Below are 20,998 nucleotides of genomic sequence, written 5' to 3'. Positions count from 1 at the left end.
TATGTCCCTTTTCCACTCAATCTAAAATTTTCAAATACCTCAGCCAAGAGTAAAGTATCGATTTTCAAGTAAAGATCGGAATATTCACCCAACGTTTTACAGTTAAACTTATTCCATATAAGGTGAGCAAACGCGTAGTTTTCTTCCGACACAGTTTCATCCTTCAGAGAGCAAAAGAATGAACTCCTTGGCGGTAAACTAGTGTCGTCTAACACCTCCATACTACTAATATATTCGTATGGAAATATCCCTTTCGAGAAGCAAGTTTATACTGTAAATCATCGGTGAAATACCGTCTCGTTACAAGCTTTGAGTCCTCACTAAGTAATAGTGCCATTTTGTCCAGCGAAAAAGGAATGAAGTTATATGTCTATAAATCTTAGTTCAACACATTGTCTTTAGTTATAACGTACAAAGTTTCAAAATCCCTTGTATCGCTCCATGTTTACTGCTAATAGTTTAATGTTCGCTCCGAGATTTGTCACAACATCCCCTTTCTTCCTATGCAGTTCTCTGATTATAAAATGACCATCATAGGCAGTCAAATTATCGAATCCTACCGGCAAGGTAGACATTTTACGATACTGAGTTACACGATTGATGTGCTGATCCCCTGTAGAAATCCCTTAAATGACAATGATCGTGAACTTGAATTTCATTATCTGCTATTTCCTTCTCACAAATGTGACATAATGTAGATGAGAGGATTTTTTTCTTGCTCAACAGTGAATGGTTACATCGGTTTCGTTTCAAAATAATAGGGCGCAACCGTGCCCACTAAGTTATACATCTCATCTACGAACCATTTAACACAATCACTACCTCGATAGAGTTTGAAAGAGCACAAATCTCTGTCAAAACTACAGTGTAAATAATATGCTACGCTGTATGGCACATATTCGTGGGTTGGCGTTGAATGCGACGTGTTATCATTTGGAAAACAAGTAGACACAGGTTTCAGTATGCATTCCGTGTCAGCATACACAATAAAAGGCACTGTCTCTTTAACCTTATACTCTGCAAAGTAAACTAGTCGTTCCCTATCTGAAGGCATTATATTTTTTACCACCGGAAATTGTATACAGTCATTACTGTGCAAAGCTCGTTTTTCTTCATTTTGGAAGTAAGACAAACATCGTCTGCAAATATAAATTCTATTCCGGCCCTTCGTAAGAGATGAGCGCACAAGGCGTGCAAGATTCTTAATTAAACGGAAGTGATACTTCTCACTGTCGCCAATCTGAAGCATTAGAAGATCTACTTTCTTTTCGCACGTTTTATGTGAAACGTACAAATGTACAAGAATAAACTCTTTATTGAAATCTTTCTGTCCTATGCACACCCAGGTGTTCTCGTCGCACTGCATTCCGAATACATTCACGGAGATTCCGTTTTGATCTTCAAATTTTCTCATATATCTCATTTCCATCGGGATTGGTATGTCTTTTAAATTTAGAATTAAATTATAATGTGGATAAGAAGAAATGCGATCCACATGATGTTTAGCTGGAACTAAACCAGCAACTACACTCCATGCAAAGCTAGCATCCCGTGTGTTCTGCAGATTAATAACTGCTTTCTTGTTTCTAATTGCTGAAGGCAACGTTAGACTACTCGATGACTTGCCAATATTTTTAGTTATGTTTATCCGCAAATCACGAAGTCGTAGCAGAGACCAACCCGAATCATGAGCCTCGAACTCTGTCTAATTTTCTACGTTTGCTTGAAGGAAACTCCATGACTAAAAAATGTGGCCACAAATTACGTTCTGGTGCTAGATTTTTCTGCGTTCTCAAGGCAAGTCCAACAGTTGCTGTAGCAACGACTTATCAAGAATTTACAATCCGTCATCACACAGTATAACCACCTTGCTACCTCAATCCCTACTACATCTAGTGAACAGTGAACTGTTTCGCTTGGAAACTCGCCCTGAAACTTCCCTAACAATGTATTCCGGTTATAGGAAATTTTATTCGATTCTTGTGAAGAAAAGGAAAATTCAATCTTGTAAATTTCTTCGAATGTGTTATACCCAACAAATGGGGAAAATGTTCATTACTTGAAAATTCGGTCAGGAGAAATCGCACTACAGCAGCTGTCACTTCCTGCTGGCTTTCACATGCATACTCAAATTCGTCACATATACTGTAAAATTAAAGAGTGCTCACACTCTGTTCCATAGTTCAACACAATTACCAGACAGTTCTTGTTGTTGTTCTGCGCTCAGTTGTCCCGCTTCACCTTGAACAGGCTGTGCACTTCCGACGACTTCCTCCTCTCGATGTACTTGCAATCGTTGACTCTGTGTGACTGGATATGCTTGATTTTCGTATCCAGCCTTAATCTCCACTTTCTTCCACTTCATCATAGTAACACGGACCTGAAAAGAAGCAGCACATACTATTTTCAATTAACAAATCAATTATACAAATACGGTAAAAAGAAGTTACATATAAGAATGAAAAGGCCCTCTACATACTTACTTAGTTAAAGTAAGTGTATTAACCGTAGGCATTCTACTGTAGGAAGCACACTTGATGGTAGCCCCTCTCCATGCCTTTGTACATCATTTTCAAGTTATTTTTAATACATTTATTTCTTCTAATTCTTCTCCAGAAAGTTTCGCGAATTTCCCTGGCAGGAAAATACTCACGGTCTCCTCATCTTCCCCTTCAATATCGACTATTATTTTCCTTCCGAAACATGTTTCCACTGCTCTCAGCTCTTTAACCTTAAATGGATGATTAGTTTGCAACTCGCTTAGTTTTCTATTATGAAACTGTGGTGCCTTCGCTATCTTATTTAATTTCATTAGCATGTCCATTCTGTTGGAACTGGTATGTCTTTTACAGTGAACAAACTAAATAAACTTAAACTCACTTACTGAAGAGGAAAGAAAAGTACTACTACTACTACTACTACTACTAGTAGTAGTAGTAGTAGTAGTAGTAGTAGTAGTAGTAGTAGTAGAGAAGTTCTCTTCCAACTAGATGATAGTTTTCATGTCGTGCTCTGCTCCTTAAATACTCAGTAAAGAACAAGTTGCTTCTTTTCATAAACTAACAACGTGTTCACCTTTCACCAACAAGTGACCTTTTAAAGCAAATCCAGTTGCCACAAAGTCACTGTACGTCGCCCACAACAGTAACCTTCAAGAAATAATCGCCTCTTACATAAAGACCTCTGAGTGTGTAGTTATCATTCCACACGTGCCTAGCCCCCTTGGCCAGTGAGAGGCGCCCCAGCAAGTGACCTTTTAAAGCAAATCCAGTCACTGCCCCATGGTCATTGCACCTCGCCCACACCAGTATGCTTTCAAGAAATAATTGCAGATGATATTGCTTTACTGGCAAACGACTTCGAAGAGCTCCAGACCTTAATTACAGATCTTGCATCAGAATGTCAGTTGATTGGCCTAAGCATAAACCTTTCCAAAACAAAAGTTATGTCCAACGAATGGGTTCAAGCTAGAAATGTGAATATTAAGAACATGCCATTAGAAGAGGTCAGTGATTACATCTACCTTGGCCAGATTATAAATATGACAGGTGATATAAGACCAGAAATCTATAGGCGCATCAAGCTCGGATGGCAAGCATTTGGAAGGAATTCTTCAGTATTAAGATCAAAAATGCCAGCAAATCTGAAGAAAACAGTATTTGATCAATGCATCCTTCCTGTGCTGACTTATGGCTGTGAGACTTGGACTCTGAACGAATTCACAAAAGGGAAACTTCGGACCGCGCAGAGAGCCATGGAAAGGTCAATGCTAGGCTATACAAAGAAAGATAGGAAAAGAGCTGATGACATCCGGTCTGTTACAAAGGTTAAAGACATCTTAGAGAGAGTACGCTCCTTAAAATGGCAGTGGGCTGGCCATGTTGCACGAAGAAATGATGATAGATGGACAAAACTAGTGCTGGAGTGGAGTCCGAGAGAACATCGAAGGCCTAGAGGAAGACCACCGGACAGATGGGACAAAGATATCAAGAAGATCGCTGGTACCACTTGGATGAGATCTGCCCAAGACCGTTCCACTTGGAGAAAACTGTTGAAGGCCTACCTATACCCATGACTTAAAGAGGCCACATCATTTTAATGATTGAAATGGCTGATTGTATACATGAAGACCTCCGGGTATGTGTAGTTAATATTGCACACGCGCCCTGGCCAGTGAGAGTCCCCCGCAGGGGGGCGCGCGCGCTGGTGCTGCCGCAGAGGCTGGGGTGGTCCAGAGTCCTTACATCCTACCTACTTTCGTTCCGTCAGATCGCCACTGCCAACTATCAACCATGCGTTACTCATCGTATATATCCTCATCTCATACTTCTGACATAATTATATGGTACATAACAGAGCGCTGGTACATAGATGGATCAACAAGTTAGTTGCACTAACGCGCCGCAGTAGCGCGCTGTGTGTCGCAAACGTGGGCACATCGGAGAAAGGGACAGACACTGCCCACATGTCTGTTAGGCAGGTCCCAGTGGTGTCTCATCTAGTATTGTTTGCATAGCGGCCAAATGCAATGGCGTGTCAACTGGACGTTCACTCCTAATATGAGGTGCGTGCGAGAATCCGATTCCTATGGGCTGAAAAGAAGAATTGCACGGACATTCATCTGAAATTAGTCCTGTGTATGGGGAGCGGGCCATTTCCCGGCAAGGTATCCTAAAGTGGTGTCAGCAATTCGAAGCCGGGCGCACGGATATCACGGACAACCATCGCGAAGGCAGGCCCGCAACATCCAGGACCCGTGCAAAGGTCAACAGTGTGAATGCGATCATTAGACAGAACCGGCGCATTAAACTGAGATAAATCGCGACGCAGCTGGACATGCCGTATGGCAGTGTGTTCGCCATTTTTCACGAGGACCTTGGATATCGTAAGCTGTGTCAAAGATGTGTCCCACGTCCTCTCACCGATGAGCACGAGGGACAACGTTTCCAATCCTCCCTGGCATTTTTGCTATGCTATGTCGCAGACGGCAAGGGTTTTCTGCGGCGAATCGTCACAGGCGACGAAAAGTGGGTCCACCACTTCACCCCCGAAACGAAGCGAACATCAATGGAATGGGTGCACCCCTCATCACCACAACGAAAGAAGGCCAAGGTTCAACCTTCAGCCGGTAAGGTTATGGCGACAGTGTTCTTTGATATGGAGTGTTTGCTGCACGTGGAATTCATGACGAAAGGAACGACGATCAACGCGGCGTCGTATTGTCAAACGTTGCATCGATTGCGTAAAGCGATTAAAGAGAAGCGCCGGGGGAAATTGAGTGTCGGTGTGATTTTGTTGCACGATAACGCAACACCTCACAAGGCCCGCCAAACGAGAGAACTGCTGCAGCATTTCAAGTGGGAGGTCTGGCAACATCCACCCTACAGTCCCGATCTAGCGCCATGTGACTTTCATCTGTTCGGTAAGCTCAAAACGGACCTCGGTGGTCGACGTTTCCAGACCGATGAGGAGGTGAAGGCCGCTGTCTCCGAGTGGTTGCAGAAAGCTGGAGGAAATTTCTGTGCATCCGGCATCGACAAGTTGGTTGTGCGTTCGCAGAAATGTTTGGAGTCTCTTGGAAACTATGTGGAAAAGTGACGTTACAGTCTATGTCGTTAAAGTCGTGTTGCTGTTGTATAGGTGGGTAATAAATGGCCATAACTGGGAACTGCAACTTATTTTCTGACCTGCCCTCGTATTTCACTCCCGTTTACTTCTACATCCTTCTAGGAAGACACTGCAGGATTGCTGCTATGTGAGTAATGTAGTTTTCTTTTCTTTTTATAGGTAGATATGCTAAAATGAAATGCTTTCAGGTTTAGTGTTCTCTTTTGTTGGTTGAATTCGAACCCGTGATCATGGGTCGGATACCGTCACTGATCTCTCGAGGAAGGTTAACCAGTGAACGATGGGTACGACTGCTGTAATATCCAACATGCTTAATAATAATAATAATAATAATAATAATAATAATAATAATAATAATAATAATAATAATAATAATAATAATAATAATAATAATAATAATAATTCATCAGTATAGGCTTAGTGGTGGCCTAATGATAATAAAATGAATGGCGAAGACATAATAAACACCCAGTCCCCAAAGCAGGGTAATTAACAGTGTGAGGAGGTTGATTTTGAAAAATGAACCGGGGCTATCGGACCAAAGGCAATTATTCTATCCATTTAGCCACAAAGCCGGACTTTGATTGGCTAAACCTTAGGCTATCATCTCCACTGATCAGGTGTTGAGTATTAGCAGTATCAGAGGCCAGGGCAGTAGCTTGCGAAGTAGCCTTGACCACACAGCAGACTTCTCCGTTGGCTATTGGCTGCAGATCAAAACGCTGAAGACTTCACGTTCACTAAACAACTATCGGAAAGGGGTAACCTGTCTAGTGATAGCCCACATCTTGATCCCAGCATACACCACTGGTCTACAATGCGATACGAAGTCTTAAACATTTTCCTTATTTTGTCGATTGTTGTGCCTTCTGAATGATTCTAAATATGGATTGTGAGAATGGCTGTGCAGTTATTTTCCAGGCGCACAGCTCGGGCAGTGCGGTATACAAGGAAGTTGAAAGCAACTTCATCGAGCTAGTCAGTGACACCCTCAACGTGTTGAACGCCAGGGCGCCTAAATATGAAAAGACTCCCATTAGAAGTGTATATTGCTTAAACTTAAGGAGCCAGGAAGATATTCTGAAGAGCTTTCTGGAGGTGGTTACACAAGTGAGAGTTGGTAAACGGAAAACTTTACTTCGTTTCAGAAATATCTATAAACCCTCTCTTGGGACTTTTTGAAGACATGAACAATGCAAGTATATCTTATACTTTAACTGCCAGCTTAAATCAAGTAATGCTTGGAGAATTTGTTTTCACGTGTCCGTGACCTAGGTGTTTTTATAACAATCTATCCCCTTCTGAAATCAACTTCTATTACTCACGGACAGTAATGAAATCCCACTCTCCAGTAGTGTGTCAGTGGAAGCTGAAAATAATCCATCGCCGAGTGATACGGGTAGTTTCCATCCTCATGCTGATAATGAAGATAATTTCTTGAACTTTGTAAGCAATGAATTATGCATAGATGTTGTTGATGGTCCCTTAACAACTTGGCCCATACATGAACCGGAAGAAATGTCGGAGTTGTTAAGGATGGAAGACTTGAGCCAGGATTTCGAAACTAAAGACGTAAACTAGGATGCAGTTGAATAACTTGCAGGCTATTTAGCATTCAAATGTCGCTCTGTAGATGACAGCTTAGGTAATTAATGGCATTAGGTCTCCGCAGAAGCCTGGTGCAGGTCTATAGGCGACCTGCACGTCTGTGAGGATGGGGCCCTACAAAAGATGAATTCTAATGTTGAAGACGGCACAAACACCCAACCCCCGATCCATGGCAGGAATTAACTTATGAGAGTTAAAATCCCCGACCTGGCCGGGAATCAAACCCGAGACTTCTTGGACCATTTAGCCATGGAGCCAGACAGAGCTTGTGTGATAAAGAAAATGTTTGCGTTGATACAGGAAGTGACTCACGACTGGTAATCAATCATTTCAAAGCGAGTCCTTACCCCTCCAACCGAAGAATGGTGTCAAACAGGTATGCAGTTTGAGGTATCCTACTGTTTGGCAGTTTTCAGGTGCTTTATATTTATAAATGTAAAAGAGTGATGCAGGTTTTAACTTATACACTTAAATAAAAATTTTCCGAACTTGACGAGATTATTATCTCTCTGTACGCCAGAACTAGGACTTTCATTATTAGGCTATCCGTTACCTCAAAAAAAAAAAAAAAAAAGGAAACCGTCAAATAAATGCTATGAAGAAGCATTCAGCGAATAAGAGTCGACTGTGGGCAGCTTTTACTTCCTCAATAACTTCTTAAGTCATCAAAACGTGAGTTACAAATACAATTAAACCATCAACTATTCCAGTGTTTCTATGTGTGTATTGAACTTACAGTTGATTGATAGCAGAAGGTATGTAAAGTACAATTTTATTTGAATAAGGGCAACCTTTTTATTATTTATTAAAAATTGAGCTTATTTTTCTTAATTATCGACGTTTATGCTGCATGTAGGCAAATGCAGGCGCGCGCTCTTTGCCCTCCAGTCTACGTCACGCGGCGCTGTGAGCGGGAATGGCCTACCTAATATACTCTACCTACCTTGTGAATGCATGGTTAAAACGCAATAATGTTTACAGTTCCTTACGTGCTTAAATATCGAATCGTGTAGGTTGGTGTGTCTGTTGTAGTATTATATGTCATGGAATGAAAATATATTGCCAAATGTCTTCACTGAATAAGAGTTTTTGTAGTAGTTAATTTGATGAGCAATATTAAAGGAGAGTTAAGTTAGACCATACATGTGGAGTGGAAAATTATTCAAGGATGGTGAACAAGTGTGCAGCTTATAATTGCACAGATCGCTGTCAGAAAGGATGTGGCATGTCTTCTCATAAGTGAGTGGAAATTGAACTCTTATGAAAAGGATTTCAATTACCATAGTCGAGAATTAAGAATCTATAGGACAGTGGCTTTAGAGAACGAGTGGACATGGAATTTTGAATATGTAGGCTTCTTAATCTTGGCGTTTTTTCAATTTATGGAGGGATAATTATTAAGAAATAAACAGCTATTCTGTAAAAAAAATGCATAGTCTTACAGACAGTGTACCGATAGTAATAATGGTAAAGCATGGGCACAGAATCCGGAAAATGTGGCTGATAAAACTTGATAATACCTGTCTAGTTTTAGGGAAATGTATGGCTTCAAATCATTAAATATCTGAAAAATTCTCCATAAGTACGGTAAGTCTCAATTTCTGCTTCACCGGGCGAGTTGGCCGTGTGGTTAGGCCAACGCAGCTGTGAGCTTTGATCCAGGAGATAGTAGGTTCGAACTCCACAGTCGGCAGCCCTGAAGATGTTTTTCCGTAGTTTCACATTTTTACACCAAGCAAATACTCGGACAGTACCTTAATTATGGCCATGGCCGATTTCTTCCCACTCCTAGCCTTTTGCTATCTTATCGTCGCCATAAGACCTATCTGTGTCGGTGCGACGTAAACCAATTTGTAAAAAAAACTCATGGTTAAATATGCTATTCCGAAAATTTTTACCAGGCCTAAATCTATAAAATGCTCATTACAACCCTGTGAGGTACGAGGTTTTTTAGGTTATACATTTCATGCAACGATTAATGATGTTTTTCTGTTTTCGGGAACTGTTCTCTTAATTTAAAAAATAATGGAGGTTTTCAATAACAATGAAAAATGTGTTCAGTTTTTATGTGTGCACGGTAGTTGATGTAGACTGTGCCTTTTATTATCAATTACTTGGGAATGGCTAAGTTTCCCTGAGGCCTTAATGAGACATTGTCGGACATTTACCGAGAATCATCGTGAAAGAACATACAGACTTACACATTTCTCGTCCCACTTTTACCACTTCTGACATCGGATTACTTCCCTGAATACAATTTCTGCCAGGCATGTGACAATATTTCTTTCCGTTCCTTTTTTGCATATAACAAGTTATTTCTTTTTTCCTATTCTTTTCATTATTCCGTAAAGAATGGCTAAGGAGTGAAAGTGTAGGAATTGTGGTGCGGCGAGGCATTGAGGGGTATGAGGGAGGAGTTGGAGAGTTTGAGGGAGATAATTAGGATTCTCACAGAAAACAGGAAGGAAGGTAGGCCTCCCTCAAACAATGTATAGGTTACAGTAGGTGTAAAAGGGGGATGTGAAGGAAAGGGTGGAATTGTAGGAGACAGGTGGTCTGATGTTCTAAGGGGAAGGAGACTGCAGGCTAAGGGCTCTATTCAGGATCAGAATTCAGGACAGGTGTCTGTGAGAAATCGCTAGTCACTCCAGGTAGAACAGAGGGAAAATGGGAAAAGGTAGGAAAGAGAAGTGTAGAGTAGAGGACAGGGGAGGGGATCAAATGAGGTGGGTAGGGTTGAGGCTCTGGTCATGCGGGATTCCATCGTTAGACATGTCGGGAAAGTGTGTGGAGGAAAGGGAACCACGGTAGAGTGTTATCCAGGAATTAGGTCGAGGCAGATGTTAAGGAAAGTAGAAAAGAAGGAGCAGGGTAAGGATAAGGTGGTAGTGTTTCATGTTGGCACCAACAACGTAAGGCAAGGTGGTATAAGTACCAGCATAATTCGGGATGTGTGGGATCTGGTAAATGCAGCACGGGTGAAGTTTAAGGAAGCGGAGATTGTAATCAGTGGAATACTGTGTAGGAGGGATACTGACTGAATGGTGATTGGGGATTTAAATGAGACTATGGAGTGGGTATGTTGGAAACTGGGAGTGAAATTTCTAAATCCTGATGGGTGGGTAGGAGATAGCGATCTGTGCTCAGATGGCCATCACTTAAACCACAGTGGTACGTATAAGTTAGGAAATTTCCTTGGAAGGGTAACAGGGAGGTATATTAAGGGAAACAGGGTGGTCTAGGGAACGTGATGAGGGTACAGAGCTCTGGAAGTCAAGTAGGGATGACATAAAAATGTTAGTGTTGAACTGTAGAAGTATTGTAAAGAAAGGGATAGAATTAAGTAATTTAATAGGTATATATATACATACCAGATATTGTAATAGGAGTTTAATCATGGCTCAGAAGTGATATAATTTATGCAGAAATATTCTCACGGAACGGGAGTGTATATCGTAGAGATAGGATAGGAATGGAGGAGGGGGAGTATTCATTCTGGTGAAAGAAGAATTTGTAAGCTACAAAAAAGTTAAAGATGACAAACATGAAATTCTAGGTGTAACGCTCATTTCCAAAGATAATAGGCCACTTGATGCCTTTGGAGTGTACAGACCAGGAAAGGGTAGCACTGACACGAATTCTGAATTATTTGATAAGATAATCAGTTATGTGGGAAACGACATGGAAAGGATTGTTATTGCAGTGGGAGACCTGAATTTACCAAATGCCAATTGGGAAGGAAATGAGAACGACAGGAAGCATGGCCGACAAATGGCAAATAAGCTAATATGGGAAGGACAACTGAATCAGAAAGTTATGGAACCAACTAGAGGTAAAAATATCCTGAGCGTGGCGCTGGTAAAACTAGATGAGCTCTATAGAGAAACCGAAGTAATAGATGGTATTAGTGATCATGAAGCTGTTTTCGTCGTAGTTAAAATAAATGTGATAGAAAGGAAGGTCTTAAAAGTAGGACTATTAACCAGTACCATATGGCTGATAAAGCAGCCATGAAGCTGTTTAAAAAAAGTAAATATGATCGGTGGAAAACGGTAAATAAAATAGTAAACAGTGTCTGGGATGGTTTTAAAGCAATTGTTGAGGAATGTGAAAACAGGTTTGTACATTTTAAGGTGGTAAGGAATGGTAAAGAGCCATCTTATTATAATAGAGAAATAAGGAGACTAAGATGGAAGAGCAGATTGAAAAGAAATAGAGTTAGAAATGGCTGTGGAAGTAGTAAGGAGATATTGAAGGAACTCACTAGGAAATGGAATCTAGCAAAGAAGGCAGCTAAGGTTAACATGATGTCAAGCATAATTGGTAGTCATACAAATTTTAGTAAAAAATGGAACGGTGTGTATAGGTACTTGAAGGCAGAAACAGGTTCCAAGAAGGACATTCCAGGAATAATTTATGAACAAGAGGAGTGTGTATGTGAGGATCTTCAAAAGGCAGAAGTATTCAGTCAGCAGTATGTAAAAATGGTTGGTTACAAGGATAATGTCCAGATAGAGGAGGTAACTGATGCTAAAGAAGTAGTACATTTGATAACAATGGCATTTACAATATGATACAAAAGTTGAAAACTACAAAAATGGCTGGAATTGATAAGATTTCTGGGGATATACTAAAGACATAGTACCATATCTGAAGTACTTATTTGATTATTGTTTGGTTGAAAGAGCTATACCAAATGAATGGAGAGTTGCTATAGTAGCCTCTGTGTATGAAGGAAAGGCTGATAGGCATAAAGCTGAAAATTACAGGACAGTAAGTTCGACATGCATAGCATGTAAGCTTTGGGAACGCATTCTTTCTGATTATATAAGACATGTTTGCGAAATTAATAACTGGTTCGATAGAAGGCAGTTTGAATTTAGGAAAGGTTATTCCACTGAAGCTCAACTTGTAGGATTCCAGCAAGATATATCAGATATATTCAGGTGGTCAAATGGACTGTAATGCGATTGACCTGTCTAAAGCATTTGATAGGATGGATCATGGGAGACTACTGGCAAAAATGAGTGCAATTGGACTAGACAAAAGAGTGACTGAATGGGTTGCTATATTTCTAGAAAATAGATCTCAGAGAATTAGAGTAGGCGAAGCTTTATCTGACCCTGTAATAATAAGGGGGGAATTCCTCAGGGCAGTACCATTGGACCTTTATGTTTTCTTATATAAATAAATGATATGGGTAAAGAAGTGGAATCAGTGGTAAGGCTTTTTGCAGATCATGTTATTCTGTATAGAGTAATAAATAAGTTACAAGACTGTGAGCAACTGCAACGTGACCTCAATAATGTTGTGAGATGGACAGCAGGCAACGGTATGTTTATAAACGGGGTTAAAAGTCAGGTTGTGAGTTTCACAAATAGGAAAAGTTCTCTGAGTTTAAATTAATGCGTTGATTGGGTGAAAGTTCCTTTTGGGGACTGTACCGGGCGGTACACCTCCACGCCGCTAATTCAAACGTTGCGCCTGTTGAAACTCCTCTGCTGGAGGAAGTCTGAACTGTATCTACTGTATTAATTTTCAAGTTTCTCAGAAGATGTCACTACTTGGAAATTTTGAAGTTTCTGAACTGGGTCGTTTTCGACGTATTTTTGTTTTACCTGTAGTAAGAAGTGTGAACTTTCTCTTCTAGAGGACACTACTGAAGAACTACAATAGTGCACCCTAGTGCGAAGTGAAAGAACTGTTTTTTGGAGAAATTTTTATTTCAAAAGTTTGTTTCTTGTTAAATTTCTTTCTGTTATTGTTTAAGTTGGCTGTATAACCCTTTCTTTCCCCTTGTTTTGAATTTAGCCAATCCCGAATTTCTTTAATTAATTTATAACCAATCCGGTGTATCTTCCCCAGAGGGGATATATTGCTTAACCCTAGCCAATAAAGTTTTTGTGGGCGGGTGTTCTCATTTCCGAAACGCCTCGAACTTTCCACGAGAGTATATAAACTGCTGATTTTCGGGTCTCTGCGCCACTTCAGTACTATCTTTCAGTGTGTAAAGTACATAGCAGGGGGCGGGAAGCGCCTCTTTCTTCGGGCAGCAGTTCAACAACAAGGTAATGGCCGTTTAAGACCTTCTTTTCTTGCTAGCTCAGCAGTTTAACTCTCGGGGCGGGTCCGAAACCTTTCACCATGTAACTTTCCTCTAAAATGTAAAGACACTTAGTTTCAATTCTATTTTTTTAAACTAAAAATTTGGGATAGAGAGTGCTTAACCCTCTTGAACTCCCACGCATATTGTTTTGAGGTGAACTTATTTTTCACAACTGATTCTTCCTTAACGTAATGTAAATTGTTTCTTTCTGAAGTCACCTCTTTAGTATGGGATTAGCCCTTGCATTAGCGGCCTAGAGCCAGTTTAGGTTTTAAACAAATGTATTAGGAGTGCTGATTGCCTCCTCTCAAATTGGTATTTTTGAGGCCATGTAATTAACCTTTTCTCTCTTAATAGGCCTCAGCAGGTTGGGTATTTTACCCCTGTTTTCGTGTCCGTGGAGGACAACTTGAAAGTGGAGTTTGGTGTGGCCTTTGATATGCTTAAGGTTTGAGAGCGAGTGGCTCTTTCTTGAAAATTGAGGGTTGTATGCCTCGAGGAGGCTTTACTGTGTAATTTTGGAGCAAGTGCTCCTGGGCATGAATGGGGTTTTCTGCCCCTCTGTGAAAACTTATTTTGGAGTAAAGTTGGGCTAATTGCCCAAGAATTGTGAGTTCGGGGCTCGAAGCCCAAATCCTGTAAATACTGTAATTGCACTTTTGTTGCCTTGCTACTCTGTACCTGCCATGCTTGTTATTTCTTAATTTTGAAAAGAAAATATAACCTTGTTAAATTTTATCTTACCTTTAATTTCGTATTTTGAGGCCCGTTCACCCCCGCACCTTCTTTCACCTCTGCAAGTCCACGAACCTCCGTAACAAGTGGTAGCAGAGCGTGGTTGAATGGGTCTCAATTTAGCCCCTTTTGACGGCTAAACATTGCTTTGATTACAACTCTAACTATTTTCTCACTTGCTGGAATTTTTGCTTTTTCCTTTTTCAAAATTGTTCTGTCATCATGCCCGGCCCTCGCGATGTTCTCCATCTTAACTATTTGCGCAAGGAGGAGTTGATCTATGAGTTAACTATTAGAAATGTGCAATCTGGAGGCACGGTTGCGGTAGACACAAATAAGCTTAGAGAGTCCCTTGATTTGCCCATTTCCATCCCCACTTTGGGAGAGAAAGAAATTGACGACTCTCTTTCCACGATCACTGACAATACTACTGAGCTAGCATCTGTAGTTAGTTTTCTTGAAGAAAATGACCCTTCTCCTAATCAAATTAAACGTGTGCAAGCCAGGCTATTTCATTTTTCAAATAGAGTTAACGATCTGTTGTCTCTAAAGTTGAATGACGTTCAGAGGAAGGAAGCTAGTATGGTTCTTGAAAATCTTTCTGAATTATCTAGTAAGGTTACCCAATTGTTAACTGGAGAAGTTCCTCCCAAAATCGATCAACCCACCACGGTGAATGTAGGTAGCGAGGAAGAGCCTCCTAAGGGAGATGTCAATAGGAAAACCGTTGCAGCTCAAACAACCTCTGCCCCATTGGACAACGAGTCTGAACGCCGTAACTCATTGAATAATGTACGTTCTGAATTAACGTCTTTGCCACTTAAACCTTTACCTACTATGTCACCTGGGTTCAGCAGCTTGCCTCATCCATTGGCAATGTTGCTCAGAGGTATCTCTAAGTTTTCTGTTAACACTACCAGTGAAGTTATTTCTTTCTTAAGGTTTTTAGTTGAATTTCAGGATCATGCCCTTGTTTTTTCTCTTTCTCCATGTCAGATTTTGCAAATCATCTATCCCTATGCAATTGGTATTCTCTCAGACAAAATAGTAAGAGCCATTGCCGAGCAATCATCTATTGAAGACTTCCACGCCCACTTGCTAGCTAACTTCATCCCGGCTAGGGCAAGGTCATCCCTTATTCAGAAGTACTATTATCGTGTACAGCGCTTGGATGAAAACTTGGCAGACTTCATCCAAGATATTAAGTTTTATACGAGGGTGTTTGCTCTTCACTTTCCTGAGGATCAGATTGTACAAGCTATTGTGGAAGGTATCTCACCATCCTATAGGTCATATTTATGTTTCGCGGAGTGCCCGCAAACTTTTTTTGAACTTGAAGCATTGGCTGTCTCAGCGGAAGGAGTTAGATACGCCGATTCCTTGCGTGTAGCGAAAGAACCCCCTCCTTCTTTTGGTAATCCTCGGCCTCCACCTCGCCGACCAGTCACACCTCGTAAATGTTATGCTTGCGGGTCGCCTGACCATCTTCGGAACAAGTGCCCATCAATCAAATCTAGTAGGGCAAATAATGGAGCTGGTTCATCACAAGGCTGCTTTAAATGTGGGGCTTTCTCACATATCGCCAAGAATTGCCCAAATTCAAATAGCACCCCCTCCTGCTCAACTTCTGGTGCAAATTCCACCAATTCCAATAATAAAAAGTGACTAGTGGCTTCGGCTGAGTCGACTAATCCATCTTTCCGAGGCTCAGCCCCTGGTAAACAGGTCGAAAATTCAGGGAACGATCAGTCTTCAAATTCATCTTTTGAATGCCCCAAAGAATGTCTTAGGATTGCGGCGGATACCCCCGCACCTGTTCATTTTCTTAAGATTGAGTTAAATAATGAACCTGTAACAGCTCTATTAGATTCAGGCAGTGTGTGTTCGATTATTTCGGCTGAATGGTATTCAAAATTGAAATCTGTTTGTAAGCTTCCTGACTATTGTTTGTCTGCGATCCAATATGTTTCGGCTAATTCATCTCCATTAGAAATTCTAGGTTCTTTACATGTCAAAATTCGTATTTTTAAATTTACATGGAAAATCAAATTGTTTGTGGCTAAGCACTTGTCTTGCCCCATTATATTGGGAGCCGACTTCATTTCTCACACTGGTCTTGTGCTCGATTCTTCAGAGTAGGTCGTGCACTTTCAAATTTGCGTCTAATTGTAAAATCCCGTTATTGAAATGTAATTCTGCATCATGCTCATCTATTTCGCCTACCCAGGATGAGATGTTGTTAGACCTTAGACATCTACCTGAGGAGCAGGCTGATAGTATTCGTAAGCTGTGTCAGTCGTTTCCAGAGGTGTTCTCGGATACTCTTGGTGTTACTGACCTTATTGAATACAAAATTGAGGTCACGGATTCGATTCCTGTCCGTTTTCCGCCATATAGGCTATCTCCACCTAAAATGAAGGCTCTGAAAGAAATCATCGATCAGATGTTGAAGGATGGTATTATTAGGCCCTCTAAGTCGGCGTATTCTTCACCTATTTTTCTAGTCCCGAAACCCCAAGGGGGCTTCAGGCCTGTCATTGATTATAGGGTTCTCAATCGGAAGGTGGTGTTACAATCTGTGCCCCTTCCTGACCTTCATTCTTGCTTTTCATGGTTTCGTAAGGCCAAGTTCTTTACTATCTTGGACCTGAATCAGGCCTACAATCAAATTCCCCTAGCGGAAGAGTCTAAACATCTTACAGCGTTTGCCACGGACTGGAATTTGTATGAATACAACCGCGTGCCTTTCGGGCTCCCCACGGGAGCAGCTGTACTCACTAGACTGCTAGATAGGGTCTTCTCCGACATCAAATTTGAGTACTTGTATCACTACCTGGATGATGTCGTCGTATTTTCGGAGACGTTTGAAGAACATCTAGATCATCTGCGAGAAGTTCTCAATCGCCTTCGTAAGGCCGAGTTAACTGTTAAGTTGTCTAAGGTTGCCTTCGCTAAGCCCTCCATGTCATTCCTAGGGCATATTGTCTCACCTGATGGTGTTGCTGTCGATCATTCTAGAACACAGGCCATCCGTGATTTTAAACCTCCCAAGGACATTAAAGGTATCGCCAGGTTCATTGGTATGGTGAATTTCTTCAGGAAGTTTATTCCTAACTTCGCTAATAGAGCGGCGCCCTTAAACCTCCTTCGTAGGAAAGGCATCAAATTCGAGTGGGGACCTTCTCAACAAGCCGCTTTTGAAGATCTTAAATTAGCTCTCTGTAATGCCCCTGTCCTTGCTATGCCTGATTTCTCAAAGAAATTCATCGTCCAAACCGACGCGTCGTCGTCGGCGGTAGCTGCAGTCCTTCTTCAAGAGACTGAACTAGGGAGGCGACCCATCGCCTATGCATCTAGGACTCTATCGGCTCAAGAAGCCAAGTATTCCATCTATGAGCTCGAAGGTTTGGCAGTCTTATTTGCCCTAGAAAAGTTCCGTCTCTATCTGGAACATGTCAAATTCGACCTGGAGACAGATAATCAAGCCTTAAGCTGGGTCTTAGGTAGGCCGCGTCGTACTGGTCGTATAGCCCGTTGGGCCATCCGTATTTCTGCCTTCCAATTCGATGTCAGGTATATCAGAGGTACCGAAAATGTTGTTGCTGATGGGCTCAGCCGTATGTTTTCCAACGACGTTGAAACCCATGAACCGGTCGATAGTTCATCCCCTCCCGAGTCCATGCTATCTGATGTTAATGCCATCTTAACAGATGCTCCCATGCTCTTTAGGGACATTGAGAAATACCAACGTGAAGATCCGACGCTGGCTCCGATAATGGAAACCCTTTCTTCTGGGGAACATGTCGTCCCTTATGTAGTGAGGAATGGTGTTTTATGTTGCCCTTCGAGGCATGATAAGATGATGAGAGTCGTTGTTCCAGCTGTTCTTGTACCTATGATCTTCAAGTACTATCATGAGACCCCATTGGGGGGCATCTTGGATTCTTTAAAACGCGTGAAAAGATTCGTGAAAGGTTCATCTGGAAGGGTATGGACGGTGAAATCCGTGAACTAGTAAAGGCTTGTAAATCCTGTTTGCTTAGTAAACCAACCATGTCCACCAAGGTAGGCCTTTTGTCTTCTCATCAAGCGTCGCGCCCCATGGAACGCCTGTATATTGATTATGTAGGACCCTTCCCCCAGTCAAAGGGAAACGCCAACAAGTTCATCTTTGTATGTGTAGATGGTTTTTCAAGATTTTCCTGGTTATTTCCGACTAAGCTGGCTACCGCTCAGTCCACCATTACTTGTATAAATTCTATCTTTGCTTCTTTTGGTCCGTGTCAATATATCGTGTCGGATAATGCTAAGGCTTTCACATCTAATCTTTTCCGTAAATTCTGTTTTGACCTGTCCATCCCTCATGTGACAACTTCTGCTTATTACCCTCAACCATCTCTGGCTGAACGGGTTAATTGTAATCTCAGGTCCGCGCTTATTGCCTATCATCATGAAGATCATTCTAGGTGGGACACGTCCCTGCACTGGTTAGCTTTTGCTTTGAATTCGGCGGTACATGAATCACGTAAATTTACTCCAGCGTCTTTGATGTTCAAGTTTGTTCCCAACACGCCGCTCTCTAACCTCTGGTCTCTGAGTGACATTCTACCTGAGACAACATTAAAGATCTTTGGAAGAAGGCTAAAGCCAATCTTAAAGTGTCTCATGAAAAGGTTAGGGAAAGATATGATCGTGGACGGAGACCCACCAATTTGAAGGTAGGCGACCAAGTGATGGTCAAGAATTTTGTTCCCGCGGGCAAGCTTGCCCCCAGATTTCATGGGCCGTGTGTCATTCTCGATTTCCTTACTCCCGTTACCTTATTGTTAAGCAATTCAGCCACCGAGAGGATATTTAGGGTTCACCTGTCACAGGTGAAACCTGTATAATTTCTGTGTTAACTTGCTTCATATAATTTTAAAAGAAATAGGAAGGTTATATTTTTTTTGAAGGGTTTCACTTTTAAGGCCTTCTGCCCTTGGGAGCTGTTTCCTTTATGTGTAATTATTTTTTGTAAACCTCCCCCCATTAGTTAAACTGCCATCCTGTCCTTGCCACGGCTATTACCACGCTCCCGTCTCCTGCTCCACTATACACAGTGGCTTATAAATGCCATGAATATCTGCACGCCGCTGGCCCCTCAACCTCTCCACAAAGCCTGTGCCCTCAAAAAGATGATGGTCCAACAAAATTCTGCCGCCGAGCTTTAATGTTTCAGTGCCCCCGCAGCCGCGCGGCGCCGTGCCGCGACTGGGATAGAGGAAGGGCCCCCTCTACTCCAGCGAGGTCGACTTGTGTACGGCGAGCCGCAGTCCTCCTCCCGGCCAAGGCTGATGTGCGGCGCACAACCCTGTAACTGGCCCGCGACCTGCATGTTCGCCGCGGGCGCGGCGTGCTTCAACTCCACTACTCCTCTCATAATGCGGGCGAGCGGTATCTCAGGGTACTTGAGGGGTCCGAGCGGCCTCCCCTGAACTCAAGCAGCGGCGGCTGGTCTGGCCGTCAAATTCATCAACGTTTAAAGTACATATTCATCTACATGGACATTCCAGTTCAACATTACTACATTTTCTTGGATTTTACTGCAATACCTGGTGGACTTAGAAAATTTTTCCTCAACTTTAAAAACTAATTTTCCTTCTGAATTCAACTTCTACAAACATAAAGACATTACTTCAACAGTTACTACAAGAATTTTGAAACTGGATCAAACCAACTTTAGAAAATTTGGTTGTAAATACTTCTGCAATTAATCTCCATATCAACATCATAACTTGGACCTTGTTTTCAAACAAATTTCATGTGTCACCCCTGGAGGGACTTTTGGGAGGGGGGGAGGTCTGTACCGGGCGGTACACCTCCACGCCGCTAATTCAAACTTTGCGCCTGTTGAAACTCCTCTGCTGGAGGAAGTCTGAACTGTATCTACTGTATTAATTTTCAAGTTTCTCAGAAGATGTCACTACTTGGAAATTTTCAAGTTTCTGAACTGGGTCGTTTTCGACGTATTTTTGTTTTACCTGTAGTAAGAAGTGTGAACTTTCTCTTCTAGAGGACACTACTGAAGAACTACAATAGTGCACCCTACTATCATGTGATTTGTTTGTCTGTCTTTTATTTAAAATTCGAGAGAAGTGGCATTCCCAACTTTCCATTTGGATTTCATCTGATGTTCTGGTGACCTTTCTTCTAAGTGCTATGTAGGGGTCCTTGCGTGCTTCATCTGCTTCTCTTAGTGCTTCTTTTTCTATAAATTGTGATTTCTTGCTTTTCAAGAGCATCTTGTATTCCTTTCTCTTCCTAGCATATTCCTCTAAGTCATCTTTTATATTTTGAGTCTTGCTTTGTGTAGGGCATCTAACGTTTTTCTTCGGTGTTGGTAGCACTCAGTGTCAAACCATGGTTTCGATTTCCTTATTTTGGCTGGTACCGTTGCTGCAGTTATAGCATCTTGAATGGTAGTCATGGTGAGATTGATATCATTGTCTTTTAGGTGTCTTTTCGCGCTTTCTATAGCTTGTGTATTGTTTTGTAGTATTTCTAAGTTTATTTTCCTTGTTGTTTTATGTGAGTCAGGAAGTGTCTTTTCATCTATGTTTCTTACTAGTAGAAATCTGGTATGTATGGGGATATGTTTAGTGAGCGGTGTGTTTAAGGTATTCCATTTCCTTTTTTGGTTTTTAACTATGATCTTCTTTCCTCTATAAAAAACTAAGTCTATTGTGCTTGTTCCATTGTACGCTATATAGGTTATATCTTCGGCCTTATTGATGAGTTTAAAACCTTCCTCCTGTAGAATATTCAGTATAGTTGTTTTGTTATTTGGTTTGTCAATTCTGCAGTTGAAATCTCCTGCAATAATTACGTTTTCTTCTGTTCTCACTTGTGATATAGCCCCTAATACCTGCTCCGCTGTATCTT

This window comes from Anabrus simplex, chromosome 8 (assembly GCF_040414725.1).
Source record: "Anabrus simplex isolate iqAnaSimp1 chromosome 8, ASM4041472v1, whole genome shotgun sequence".
NCBI lineage: Eukaryota > Metazoa > Arthropoda > Insecta > Orthoptera > Tettigoniidae > Anabrus > Anabrus simplex.
Note: the sequence above shows the minus strand (reverse complement) of the source record.